Genomic DNA, 14,765 nt, shown 5'->3' with positions numbered 1-14,765 from the left:
AAATATACTAACTCATTATTTTACATAATGAAGATGATATTGCCTTTTTATTATTATCACTAAAATACAATAATAATAATTGCTACTTTTAAAATTATATGCGTTGTATTTGCTAGGTCCTTTTCCAGATGCTTTGCAGCCATTTCTTCTGATCCTCCCAACTGCCTTGCTACGTCAGTATTCTCTCCATTTTACTGATGCACACGCTGAAGCTCAGAGGATCTATGAGACCGGTCAAAGGTCTTATTGCTGGAAGATGGCAAGCCAGGCAGTCACTATACTGTGCCTCCAGAATGGGTGCACTCCGCACCCCAGGTTGGTTCTGGACAATGATTTCAAGGTGCTGAGAATTCCATGTTCCCCATGTGCTTCTTCTGAACTTGGCTCAGCAGAGAATCAAATGTAATCAATTATATAATTGAGGCTGAGATGGTTATTGCTCACCAGCTATTCTGCATTTTCTTCCACTTTCTCCCACTCTCCCTTGCAGTTAGGTTGAGGCCAGGAGACTCCTTCTGGCCAAAGATTTGAAAGCAGAATGATACCCATTACTTTCAGGCTGAGGCAGTCACAAGCTGGGGTGCCTCTTTCCTTTTCTCTCTCTTCTGTGCTGAAATGTCTTTAGAAATGACATGGTAAGGCAGCTATATTATAAAATAAAGAGAACTTGGAGACACGGAATGGAGAAGAGTCCCAGGAAAACCACGTTTTACTGTATATATTTCACTGTCTGTTGTGCCAGGCCACCAGGATTGTGCATTTGTTACTGCAGCACTGACTGCTGCAACAGTGAATCCTTTTTGGTGACCAGTTACGGTGGGAGGGGTAAGAATCTAATGACTTTGAATGCCAAGGAGGTTAGGTGACTCCACTTAACCATCATCAAGGTGAAAATTGAATGACATGGTCTCTACAATTGTTTTTAGGCAACTCTAGCATGGTCTTGTTCTTTCCAAGAGGGGAGGGTGAAAGGAAAGAAGAACCTCTTCCTTGTCCTTATTGAGATTTAGTTTAAGCTGAACAAACAAATGCTCTCCTCCAACTCAGAAGGATAGAGGAAGAACAGTCTGCATAAAGAGGTGGGTACACATTTGGGAGGACATTTAAAAAAAAAATCAACTAATGAGATGTGGTGTGATTAGGGAAATTCATTTTCAAACCACTGTGGGTTTTCCCTTTTGCACCAGAGGCTAGGCTTTGTCTGAATCTTCTTAACAAGTGAGCTGTGCCAGGAGAGCTAGAACTGATAAGGGATAAATACAATTTGGCTTGATTCAGCTGCAAACATCACATATTTTGAAAGATTATTTTAAGTGACTTTCAAATGTATGTAATTCTTGCATAAAATAAGTTTTTGTTGGACTATAAAAATATTTTTCAATTTCCCTAGATGAGAAATGGCCAAAGAGGTTAATTAAAAGTCAACTGAAGACTGCTTAGGCACTTAAACATGTAGTTTCTTGAGCTTCAAATTTAAATAGCTCTAACTGTAAAAGAGCTGACTATTATGATCCATGCCTTTGCTCTTTACACATCATTTTTTTTTTTTTTGTTTCCTTGGTTGAATTTAAAATCCTATCCCCAAAGCTTGCAAAATCCTAGGTGTTTAATAACTCCGTCCCCATTTAGGTGCATGAATTAGTTTAAGTATGCAAGTGGAAAGATCACTGGGTTCAAGAGAGTCTCTTCCAAACCCCAGAACAGTAATTGAAGTTTCCTACCATCTTTGCTTATGCTGCCTCCCCTGCCTCTCTGCCCCCACCCCACAACCTCCCCCGTCACTGTGCCTGATCACCCAGCTGTCAGCCGTCTCTCAGAATCCTACTCATTCCCCAGGATCCAGTTCAAACTGTCCTTGCTGCGGGATGTCTTATGTGATTGCAATGGTCTCTCCCTCTATTGACTTCCTATTAACATTCTTTAGGTAACCTTCTCATCATTGTACCAGCTTCACATTTTTTATGGTTTTATTGTTAATTGACATTTTAATGTTTCGATGCCTTATCCCTTTTTTATACTGCACATTTCCTGAGATCAAGTCACCTCCCCAGTGCCTAGCTGGGCCTGGCCGTGGATGGAAGTGCCAAGATTCCCATGATATGCCTACATCCAAGATCTATGTTCAACTCTGTCTCCACTAGGAAGTGACTCTTTTTATGAGGAGGGGAGGTATGCATATGCTTCCACTCAGCAGCCAGGTCAGAGGAGAAAGCCCACAGCCAGCTGCTGGCTCCTGGGACTGGGGAGAGAGCCCTGGCGGGAATCCTAGCTGGGATTTAGAAGTGGTCAGGAGTCATTTTCAGAGTGCAGTGTAGAAAAATAAAATCTCCTTTACTAATATTTAAAGTTAATTTTGATCATACATTAAGACTAAAAATTTTGCACAATTACTAATAGAGCCCGAGACACTGTCGTCACGAATGAGCCATTCAGGTCAGCTGTGTTTTCCAAGGACCCCCTCCAGCACTTCCGGCACTTCGAGGCTTCGTGTTCTCTCCGGGCTTCAAGCTATTTTACATGGTTCCCGTCCACCTGGAACCATCCTTACCTTTACCAGGATAACTTATTGGCCAGGAGGTGTTTATTTCTTTTTTTAATCTTTACATGGATAACTTCACATATCTTGTAAAATATCACCCCTTGTAGGAAGCCAATTGTAATCTTTTCCCATCTTTCTTCCCCACCTTAAGTTATGTTACTTGCTTCTGTTATATGCATCCTGTACTCGCGCTATTCTAACACTGACTTGCTACAGTCCCTTGTTTAATAAACCCTCTTCCCCATGCCTGATCATGGCTGTCAGACTGTGTCCTCAGCCTGGAGACCACCACTCAGTGTCCACTTACATTAGGCGGCCGTGGCTAAGAATTACTAACATCATTAACACAAACTCACAGTAGTTGGGTACTTATTATGTGCCCAGCACTGTACTAAGTTATTTACGTCAATTATTGGAGATCACAACCCCTGTGTGAGGTCAGCACTATTATTATTCTTATTCACTAGTTTGTATACCAGACATATTTTTGGGTTCCTGCCACATGCATGACACTGAAAAATAGTAAGGGATAAAATATTTTGCCCTCCCTGAACTTATATCTTAGCGGAGGAGAAGAGAGAATTAAGACAAGAATCAATTATGTTGAGAGAGTGACAAACAAGTACAGCTGGGAAAGGAAAAAGGTGTGTTCACATATGCCATTCTGCCTGCAGAGCTCAGGGAAGGTGTCACTGATGAGAGGCAGGTGAGCAGAAATGGAAGGAGGTGAGGGAGGGGGCCATCCAGATATCTGGGGGAAAAGTATTCTAGGGAATCACACATACAAAATCCTCAGGTAAGAGTATGATGGAGTATTTAGGGGTCAACAGTGAAGTCAGGGTGGTTAGAATTAAAGAGGTGGGGAAACAAGGGGGAAACTGAAGGAAGGGCTGGGTGACGTCAGGTCTTGCAGGTTATTTTGAGGATTAAGGCTTTATTCGAAGTGACAGGAGATGTAGGAGGGTTTTAAGGTGAAGGACATGATCTGGCTCACAAAAGGAGTACCCTGGCTGCCATGTGGAGAATAGATGGAATGGGTTGAGAGTAGAAGTGGAAGTCCAATCAGGAGGCTATTGCAAAATCCCGAGAAGAGGACACTGGCACGGAAGAGTGCTCTCCGGTGCCGGCGACGAGAGCTGGTTAGGCTCAGTTTGTATGTTTAGGTGGATCCCACAAGAGTTGCTGATGGCTTGGATGTGGGCTTTGAGAGAATGAGAGAAATCAAGGATGACACAAAAGTGTTTGCCCTCAGCAACTATAAATACAGAACTGCTGTTTACTGAGATGGGAAAGATTGAAGAAGGGACAGATTTAAGAGAAAAGATCAAGAGTTTGAATTTGGACACACTATGTCATAGGTTCCTATTGGGTAGCCGATGGAGATGTTAAATAAGAACTAGATTTATGTCCCTGATGTTCAGCAGCCTGCTCAGACCTAGAGTCACAAATTTGAGAGTCTCCAATGTAGAAATGGCATTAAGCTAAGTGGGCTTGTCTAGCAAATGAGTGTAGGAAGAGCAGCAACTCAAGGAGTGAGAGGTGAGGCAGCCTGACATGCAGACTTTGTGTCCATTCAGGTTCACAGATGCCAGGCAGTGCAAGGGGCTTCTTGGGCACTTTGCCTAAAAAAGATACAGAGGAAGGAACCAGGACTGGGTGAGGAAAGCCTTCAGACAGCAAAGCAGATCTGACACCTCTGACAGGGAAGAGACTGGGGGACTCAGGGTGGGGGAGGGTAGAGTGAGTTGGACACTGATGCAGCTTTAGCAAAGCCTAGGCACACCCAAGGGGGAGATCCAAAGCCCCTCTGCCTTTTCAGAGAGCCCCATATCACTCAGGTACGGCCAGGCGCTAGTGCCGACCCCATGCTCCATCACTGCCGAGGGGCTTCTGGGAAGAGCCTGACCTCAGCTCGAATTCGGCAGTGAGCCCAGGTGACGCTGCAGCTGAAGGCCGATGGCTAACAACAGACTCTCAGTTGAACATCAGGCTCTTTCTTGAACGAGAACTGAGTGGCACACTTCCATGGTTGTCACAGATACCAGTTTTATCCACGAGTTCTCTGCACAGAAAGATGAGGTAAGAAGACCAATGCCACACAGTCAGTAAGCGGGTTTGAACCCTTTCCACAGGTCTTAGCCTCTTAGCCATGAAGCTAGACTGCCGCTGTCCAATGCACACACTGGAGAGTGTCAACTAGAGAATTACATGTTATTTGCAACTGTACCTCAGACTCACCTAAAGAACTACTACAGTTGGTTAAAGGCCCCTCATTTCAGGGGGGTGTGCCTGTCCCAAGTCTCCTCTTCGGCTCTGACATTCTCTCAGAATGTTTCTCTCAGCTTCTGCTTCCTCACCCAACCCCCACACATCCAGTGGCACAAACATCAGGCTATTGATCCCTGGGCCAGACCTGTAAATCATTCACAGGTCACCCCCAAATGCTCCCTCCTTCATGAAGTTTTCTCCAGCTCTCTAAGGAAAAGCAACCTTCAGCACTTGTGACGTTTTACAGCATTCTGGAAATTCCAGTTACCATCCATGACTTTCTATGTTCTGTTATAAGCATGCGTCCCCTCTCCTGGTCTTACACCATCAGCCCTTGGGCTCGGGATGGCGGCTTGGCGGATTCAGGCCAGAACGCATGACCCATGCTAGGTCCCCTCCTGCTACACTTCAGCACGGGACGTAATCAGTCTGCGCTGCTTCCTTGGTCCTCTGTGCCTTATGCAAAAGCTGCTCCTTCTTTCGGAACGGCTGCCTCTCCTCCAAACTTCAGATGAAGACCTCTCTTCTTCAGACAGCTTTTCCTCATCTACCTGTCTCATCTGCAGGTCTCTTCGCTGTGTCCTTACTCACATCCTATTCGTGTCTTTCAAAAGGTGTTTTTGACAGTGACCTAAAGGAAGAGATGTATTTTACATCACAACTTGGTGCACAAACCTACAAAAACACAGCCTCCCGCGCAATTGAAACACAATTGTACCAGCAGATTCTCACTTCTACACGGCTGTGCAATGCACACTGATATATTCTGGCCTGTTTTAATTGCTTTTTTTTTTTTTTAATGCTGTCTGTAGCCCACCAAGTTGATTTAATGACTTGCCAATGGGTCTCAGCCTACAGCATGAAAAACACTGCCCTCTATGGACCCTCATTAATACGCTCGGCTCACAATACTGACATCATTAGTATACTTGTCTGTTTCCTCCAGCAAGCAGTAAACTCTGAGGGTAGGGGTCACATCTTATTCTTATTTTTTCCTCTATTTTAGCTCCAGTAAATGTCTGAGGAATGAATAAGTGAGTACATACATGCACTGAGGTCTTGACAGCTATCTCTTTTGGTTTGGAAAATGCAACAGAGTTCCCAGGACATCAAAATGTTTACATTAGACTTTCCAGAAGCACCTCCCTTGTCTCTTGGCTGTGCACCTCTACTGTGCCCTGGATGTCAATTTCATTGTCATCCCAGTAGCCTCCATGTTTCTGGAAAGTTCTGTTTTTCTACTTTACTTGTGTTGTTGGCAGAAAAGCTCCCGTGATCACACAGAGCTACTTGGTGATGGCCACGGTGGTGGCTCAAGGGTGGGAACCCAACCCAAAGTGAGCGAATTTCTAAACCTGTGACCAGAATCAGTGTGAGTCATTCCCTGTCCAGAGGCTGGAAGACATGTCTCCTGCTTTGTGGAGCAAGCCAGCCTGTAGCAAGAGTGAGGATGCCCAGATGGTAGACACGAGGTGGGGTGGAGATTGGGAGAGAGTACACTGACATCATTCTTATGCTGCCAGTTTTCTTAAAGACCAATGGTTCCCTCCTTTCTCCCATAGGTACTTAGGCCTTTGTTAAAATGCCCTAATATATACACCAAATTCCCCCTTTACTTTTGCCAGTTTGTTGTAGGCTTCTGTCATTGGGAAGCAAAAGTCCTGAACCACACATGTGACTTGGCAAAGAGTCCCAGACGAGCATGTGGTCAGGTGCACAGTGACTGTGGTTATGACTAAGGCCTGCTTCTAGACACCACCACTATCCCAACTGTATCTGGAAAGAGGCCATACGGCGCTTTGTGTGGGAGCACAGATATTCTGTAGTTCAAGCCAAGAGGCACATCAAAGTTGTGCCAAGAAGGACAAAGGGAGGCCTCTCCTTCCCACTTACACCAGGAGAGCTTGGGGAAGTCTTTGCACTTAATGAGTCTTGGCATGGTAGTCCTCAACATTCTCATCTGTAAAATCAACGCAGTCCTAAGTTTTGTGGTGAAGATTAAGATCGTGAATGGGAAGGATATAGCATAGTTTTTGACATAAAGTAACCATGTAATATTGTTTTTCTGATCCCTCCTTTTATTGTAAAAACCATGACATTGTCTTCTAATTTTTGAATTGTCTTTCCTTTTAAACGTTAGTGAAGCAGAAATTTCCTATGACCCGATTGTTCTTTTTATTGAGCTTTCTCTCCACATTTGCTAAATTGCTCAATCTCTCATGATTTGAGTATGTGGTTTGGGTAACAAATAGTGGTAACAACACTACTTCAAATAAAGACAGTTTCATTTTTAGAGCAGTCTGGGACTTGACTTGTTAACGGCCCAGCGTGGCTGCAGGTGGTAAACGTGTGCCTGGGGAATGCAGCTACCACCACTGACCATAAGTGACTTGATGGAATTGTTGTCCCTCTTTCCAGGACAGATAAAGAGGCAGCTTGTCTTGTCAGGGCCTGAAGCTGGCCTGTTGAGGAAATTTGAGTTTCTGAACCTGCTGTATTTTGGAGCTGCCAGAATCTCAGTATGGGAGACAGCAGGTTCTGGCTGCAGAACATCACCTCTCACTTCAGTGCAAGGCACTCTGGAGTCTGCCTTTGAGGCCTGGCGGCAGGCGCTGTCACCAAATTCTGTCAGCTGAGGTTGCTTTGGGGATGGGAGAGGGCTCTGAGTTCTGGGCATGCCTGGTGGCAGAGAGCCAGGACTGTGCTCTGGCCCAGAAAAAGGCAGTAGATGGAAATTAGGGTGACAGTGGTAACTTCACCTCTATCCAGTCCCTACCACGTTCCGGTGCAGGGAAAAATAGTACCTATGATGGTAGGTCAGAGGGACATGCATGATGCTACTACAGGAAGGCACCTGGGTGTGGCAGTGGACACGAGATGCATAACAAACTTGGCCATGCCAACCTCAGCGGGAGGCTTCTATCACTGCCTGGCTTGCTCATCTTGAAGACCCCACTTGCCTCCTTTGAGTCTTAACTTCAGGGTCAACAGTGTGTCAGGAGTTGTGTGCACAAAGTGAGCTCAGAACTGCCTCTGGAGTTAACTTCATCTAGACCCTGGTTCTCCACGGGTAGAGGTGGAGCTGGGGTGGCCTTGGGGAATGAAGATCTCAGATCACCTGTAAGGCTTTGCCAAAGTACCCAAGGGCCTGACAAGAGACTGTCAGAACTAATGTGGACTCCAGGGTAGAGGGGTGCTCTGAGATTGTTCTATTTGCAACTGTTGAAAATCTGCCAGATGATTTTAATACCCCCCCATCACTATTGCTCTCAGAAAGAACCCGCTCAAAGCCCATTTCCTCACTGAAAGCCCCTCCCCTGTCCTTCTGTGGATTCAGTCCCACTGATGTTCTGTTCCATAGAAGAGAGAACTGGTGAATGTGGGCTGGCCCTGGAATTCAGTGCTTCCGGCCTCTTGATCAGCATTCTTTTTGATATCGTCCAAACACTTCCAAACTCAGCCCTGCTACATTCTCCCCATGTCCCAAAAGAGATGCCGAACCTCCCTTATAATCGATGCCACTACCGTGGATTGCAGGATTGTGAAACCAGAAGGCAGTTCTGAGCTCAGTTTGGGCACAGAACTCCTGACACATTGTTGACCCTGAAGTTAAGACTCAAAGGAGGCAAGTGGGGTCTTCAAGATGAGCAAGCCAGGCAGTGATAGAAGCCTCCCACTGAGGTTGGCATGACCAAATTTGTTGTGCATCTTGTGTTCACTGCCACTCCCAGGTGCCTTCTTGGGATGTGACCCGTAGTAGCAGGAAAATGACATGGACTTGCTATACAGGGTGCCCCCACCTTACGGCTGCCCCAACATCATGCATGTCCAGGATGAACAAAGAAAGAACCTCCTTTCAAGGACCTAATGTACAAGTACAGAAGATGAAGTCAGCTGACTATGGCAAAGCTACTCAAGAATGTGTTGCACTATTGTGGTATTGTTTATGCAGAATTTTCAAAAAGAATAACAGTGGCAAGGAACAGCTGCAACAAAGCCCACATTAACACGCAGACGGCGTGGACTTTGCCCCGACACTCACTCTGTCCTGATAGCGGAATCTCTGTTTTCCTTCTGGAGAAATGCTCTTCCTTTGTTCTCACCCATGTGATCGGGGCGCTCTGGGTGAAGGTGCTGAATTAGTTCTTGGGGCAGCTGAAACCGGTTATCACAGACTTCGTGGTTAATAGTTCTGGAAGTCAGGAGTCCAAACGGGTTCTTGTGAGGCTAACATGAGGGTGTCAGCAAGCAGCCCTGGCTCCTTTCAGGGTCCCCATGGGAAGTGTTCCTTATCACTTGCAGCCTGCACAGCCTGCTGCTGCTCTTTGACTTGAGTCCATTTTACTCCAGTCTCTGAATCCTCTGTCGCATTGCCTGACCCCTGATCATCCTCTTGTAAGGACCCTTGTGGTCACATCGGGCCCACCTAGATGTTCCAGGATGATCCTTTCATCTCTAGAGCTCTATCTAATCACACCTGCAAAGTCCCTTTTGCCATGTCAGTTATCATATTCAGAGGTCCTGGGATGAGGGCAGGGCCATCTGTGGGGAGCTATTGATAAGCCTGCAACAACTCGTCAATCAAAGCATTGAGTGCCTCCAGCAACAGTCATTGTTTTGGATGAGCAGGTGACCCAGGTTGGACCAATTAGGAGGCATCCCAGGACCAGGACAAATGCTAACAGGGAGAAGCTCTCTCTGCTGGCCTTGGAGCTGGGGGAGTTGGGCCAGCAATGGTCCACTGCAGCCCTCCTGCCACCCTGTGGGTAGAGTTTGCCTCTGAGAAAGAGTCACCCCATTGATTGAGTCTCTGGCCAGGCCAGGTCTATATCTGGGCTCTCCATTTTGGAAGTAGATGTGCTTCCATTTGCAGAAGTCAGCTGAAATTTGTGGTTGTTGGAATTTGCAACTGAAACAAGTCCTTCTAGTTGTAAATGATAACAGTTTTATTGAGTTCTCACTTTCTGCCTGGTACTCTGCTAGGAAATTTACCTGTATCCTCACACAGCCCTATAATAAGGTGGTGGTTGTTATTATCTTCACTTCATATGTGAAGGTTTGAGGCTTACACATGATGAATGAATGTCCAGCATAAGAACACAGAGCTGGTTAGTGAAATATCCTGGATGTTGCAGTCTGTTTTCAGACATTTAACCATGCTGCTAAAAATTTCTTCATGATACTGAAGGAAAAAGCTGGGTAAAATGCCAGGGTCTCTATAATGAAATTATAACACTGAAAATAAACTCTGTAAAGCGACCACCATTTCAGGAAGAGGCGATATCTCTTGGGAGTGCTAAGATGCACCTTCTTTTTTTTTTTCTGGTATGTTCTAAATTTTTTTTTTCGGTATCATTAATCTACAGTTACACGAAGAACATTATGTTTACTAGGCTCCCCCCTTCACCAAGTCCCCCCCCAATACCCCTTCACAGTCACTGTCCAACAGCGTAGTAAGATGCTGTAAAATCACTACTTGTCTGCTCTGTGTTAAATGGAAAATCATTTCATAACCTCTTTCCCTGCAAAACCATGTTTGATTATCAGTTGTGTGGAGAAAGAATGGCAGGTGAGGTTCTGAAGCCTGCTGTCCATTCCGCTGACTGCTGACTGCTGCATTTGCACGCATTCTTCTTAGGCCTTGGGCTGGAAACATACGTGTGCGCATCAGCCACTGCACTGGTGATGCTCATGGGAAAGGTACAATTTTTTTTCTGGCAAAGCGCTGGGTAACTATGTCTCTGATAGATACAACTGTAAGTGAATGTGTTTTCTAGCAAATATAAAACTCACATATGTGGGTCAATCAATAATTTTATCATGAGAACACTTTCAACTTGCCATTTCAATACTAACTTGATTAATGAAATCTACTTTGATTTTTCCATTTCATAGTGTCTTTAACTTGAGGTGACATGAAGTTGACATTTTGGGGGCAGATGCTGTGTTCCAGACATAGTGTCAGGTAATTTAATCATATCATCTCATTTAATACTCACAAAAACTCTATGAGATGGGAAAAACTTTTTAAATGAAAAACCTGCAGCAGTGAGATTATGAGGTCAGCTCAAGGTCACACAGGTAGAGGTGAGGGCCTGAGACTCTCCCTGGGGTCTGTCTGATCCCAAAGAGCATACACCTTTGCCTATGTCTTCCTGTAGCTTTACACTGAGCATTGCATAGCTAAGGATTCCAATGTGAGGCATTTTGTACTATTCTTATGGTTCCTTTTAAGTGTATTATATATATTTTTTGTGTTTGTATTTATTCATTCCCCCACTACTGAGAAGAGAAAGTAAGGGACCACGTGAGCTTCAGAATTAGATATAGATTTGGGTCCTGGCCCTACAAAATCCCATCAGGGAGAAGTTACATAACCTGGCCAAGCTCTTATTTGCTCATCTGAAACTGGGGAAAATAAAATGCACCCCCATGAGGTTGCTGTGAGCAGTAGTATGGAGATGATTCCAGTTTGTCCCAGTGGAAGCCAGGTGAGTGTTTTTCTTTCTCCTTTCAGAAGGTTGCAATAGCTCAGTGAATGTGGCCTGATGTATTAGCTAAATTAAATTAAATTAAATTAAATTAAATTAAATTAAATTAAAAATCCTTCATTCCTAATCCCTAATTTCATCTGCCTTTCACAGAGAAGCATACATGGACAAGGAGTAGCTGGTGTTATGACAAAAATAGTCCATCTTTCTGGCAGAGACAGAATTCATGCACTAGATCTGAGCTGTGTGGCAGGTCTCATTTTTCAGCCTGGTGAGTGGCATATTTTACTTCTCTTGTTTGTTTTTACCTTGAGGTCAAAGAAATGATGTAGTGCATTATCACAAGTGCCCGCCCCTCACTTACTGAACACCTGTGTTCAGAGCATATGTCTGCTGAGACAAGTGGATTCATCTTCCTGCTATCTGGTGTCTTACACACTAGCTCCTTTGAAGCAAAGTGCATTTATTTTGACTATTTCTACCAAATATAGACAATGTTAGGGAGAAATCAGAAAAATAAAGTCTTTGTTTTCTATCTTGAAAGAACTCTGAGATTATTAGTCACCTTCTCCCTTAAATCATCAAGGTTTAAATATGCTCAAGAGACACTAGGCCTGACGTTAAGCTATTACTACTGGCTTATCTTGAGCAAATCTTAGCTTGTAGACAAACACCATGTGGTTTGAACTTCCTCCATAATAGACTTAAAATACACGAGTGTAGTTAGTGAGTCTTGAAGCTGAATGAATTTAGGAGCATGAAAACTCTAAGATAAGCCAACTGCCTTTGTTAATACCCTATCCTAAGGAGAGGGTTTTCCAGAGATTTCCTGAAAAATGGATTTTTCTCTGTGCCTCAACATGTCTGTCATCAGAAGCTCTTTTGAGACTATCATCCACATGAGAAGTTTGACGCTGAGTAAGGGAGGTCCTTGATTCCTACTTGCTCCTCTTCTCAACATTAAGTCCTGTGGGTTTTATGTATTTTCATTATTTGCCAATTAAGCATTCAATATGCATTATGTGCTCCTTTACCCACTAACCCATTCACCCTGCAGCCAATTGTGAGTTTTTCCAAAAAATAATCTTATCCCGTAATGACCCTCTCATGATTGTCCCCCCATTGAGCAACAAGGGGCCTGGCACCTATGAGATACTCAGTAACTAATCACTGCATGACTGTTAAATACCTGAGTAAATGGACTATAGCCTTTTAGGCAAATTTCACCTACAAGCGTACCCTGTTTTATTGTGCTTTACAGACACTGCATTTTTTACAAATTGGAGGTTTGTGGCAAGCCTGTGGCAAGCAAGTCTATCCATTTTTCTAACAGCATTTGCTCACTTTATGTGCATGGCACATTTCGGTAATTCTCACAATATTTCTAACTTTTTCATTATTATTACATTTGCTATGATGATCAGTGATCGGTGATTTCGATGCGAGTATTGCAGTTGTTTGGGGTGTCCCAAACTGCATCGTGTAAGTGGCAAACTTAATTGATAAATGTGTGTGTTCCGACTGCTCCTCCCATTCTCCTTTCCCCAGTCTTTCTCCCCCTCATCACGCCTTCCTATTCTCTGAGACACAGCAACATAGAAATTAGCCCACTTAGTAACCCTACAGTGGCCTCTAAGTGTTCTAGTGAAAGGAAAAGTTGCATATCTCTCACTTTAAATCAAAAGCGAGACATGATTAACGTAGTGAGGAAGGCATCGAAAAACTGAGATAGGCTGAAAGCCAGCCCCCTTGCCCCAACGGTTGGCCAACTTGTGAATGCAAAGGAAACATTCTTGAAGGAAACTTAAAGTGCTGCTCCAGCGAACACACAAAGGATGATCAAGTAAAACAGTCTTGTGGCTGATACAGAGAAAGTTTAAGTGGTCTGGCTAGAAGATCACACCAGCGACAGCTTTCCCTTAAACCGAAGCCTAAAACAGAGCGAGGTCCTAGTATCTTCAATTCTATGGAGGCTGAGAGGGGTGAGGAAGCTGCAGAGGAACAGTTAGAGGCTAGCAGAGGTTCGTTCACGAAATTTAAGGAAAGAAGTCACCTCCATCACATAAAAGTGCAAAGTGACGCGGCGAGTGCTGATGGAGAAGCCGCAGTCAGTTACCCAGAAGATCCAGCTCAGATAATGAATGAAGGTGGCTACACTAAACAACAGATTTTCAATGTAGACAAAGAATCTTGCATTTTAAGTAGATACCATTTAAGATGCATAGCTAGAGAGAAGTGACTTTAAACCTTCAAAGGATAGGCTGAAACTTTCATTAGGGGCTAGTGCAGCTGATGACTTTAAGTTAAAGCCAATGCTCATTTACCATTCCAAAACACAAGGATTTTAAGGATTAGGCTTAATCTACTCTGCCTGTGTTTTTTAAATGGAACAACAAAGTTGGGATGACAGCCTATCTGTTTATGACTATGACATGGTTTACTACATATTTTAAGCCTACTGTTGAGACTTAGTGCTAGAAAACAAGATTCCTTTCAAAATATTACTGCTCCTTGACAATGTACCTGGTCATCTAAGAGTTCTAACAGAGATGTAAAGGAGATTAATGTTTTCATGCCTGCTAACACAAAATCCATTCTGCAGCCCATAGATCAAGGATTCATTTCTACCTTCAAGTCTTATTACTTAAGAAATGCATTTCATAAGCATATAACCATCATAGATAAAGATTCCTCTGATGGATTCAGGCAAAGTAAATTGAAAAGTTTCTGGAAGGATTCACCATTCTGGGTGCCATTATGAACATTTGTGGTTCATTGGAAGACGTCAAAATATCAACATTCACAGGAGTTTGGAGGAAGTTGATTCCAGTCTTCATGGATGACTTTGAGGGATTCAAGACTTCAGTGGAGGAAGTAACTGCACATGTGGCAGGAACAGCTAGAGAACTAGGAATTCCATGGAAATAGGGAACCTGAAGATATGACTGAATTGCTGCAACCACATGATACAACTTCAATAGATGAGGTGTTGACTCTCTTGGGTGAGCAAAGAAAATAGATTCTTGAGATGGAAACTGCTCTTGGTGGAGATGCTGTGAAGAGTGTTAGAAGGGCAATGAAGGATACAGAACATTATAAAACCTAAGTTAACAAAGCAAAGGCAGTATTTGAGAGAATTGACTCCAATTTCGAAAGAAGTTCTATTGTGGGTGAAATGTGATCAAATAGCATCACATGCTACAGAGAATTCATTTGGGAAAAGAAGAGGCAATTGATACAGCAAACTTCACTGTCATCTTATTTTAAGAAATTGCCACCGCCACCCCAGCTTTAGCCACCACCACCCTGATCAGTCTGAAGCCATCAACATCAAGGCCAGATCCCCCACCAGCAAAAACATTATGACTCCCTGAAAGCCCAAGAGATGGGCCAATAAAGTATTTAACTAAAATATGCCCATTGATTTTTCTAGACCTAATGCTGTCATACTTAAGAGACTACAGGAC

General features: G+C 43.8%; 1 long non-coding RNA gene across 6 annotated transcripts in view; it reads left to right on the top strand.

Moving 5' to 3' along the window:
• The window catches only part of LOC108393644 (uncharacterized), an 80,031-nt gene that overhangs the window by 35,954 nt on the left and 29,312 nt on the right, over positions 1-14,765 (top strand). For 5 of the 6 annotated variants that reach the window (XR_012131814.1, XR_012131815.1, XR_012131813.1 and 2 more), the window contains 3 exons: positions 117-1,079; positions 10,703-10,772; positions 11,452-11,569. This is a non-coding gene — a long non-coding RNA (uncharacterized lncRNA). The remainder of the gene's footprint in view (positions 1-116; positions 1,080-10,702; positions 10,773-11,451; positions 11,570-14,765) is intronic. The other variant, XR_012131811.1, reaches the window with a different exon arrangement.

The sequence above is a fragment of the Manis javanica genome, chromosome 5 (assembly GCF_040802235.1).
Source record: "Manis javanica isolate MJ-LG chromosome 5, MJ_LKY, whole genome shotgun sequence".
NCBI classification, from domain to species: domain Eukaryota; kingdom Metazoa; phylum Chordata; class Mammalia; order Pholidota; family Manidae; genus Manis; species Manis javanica.
Note: the sequence above shows the minus strand (reverse complement) of the source record. Positions and strands in the feature narration are given on the sequence as shown.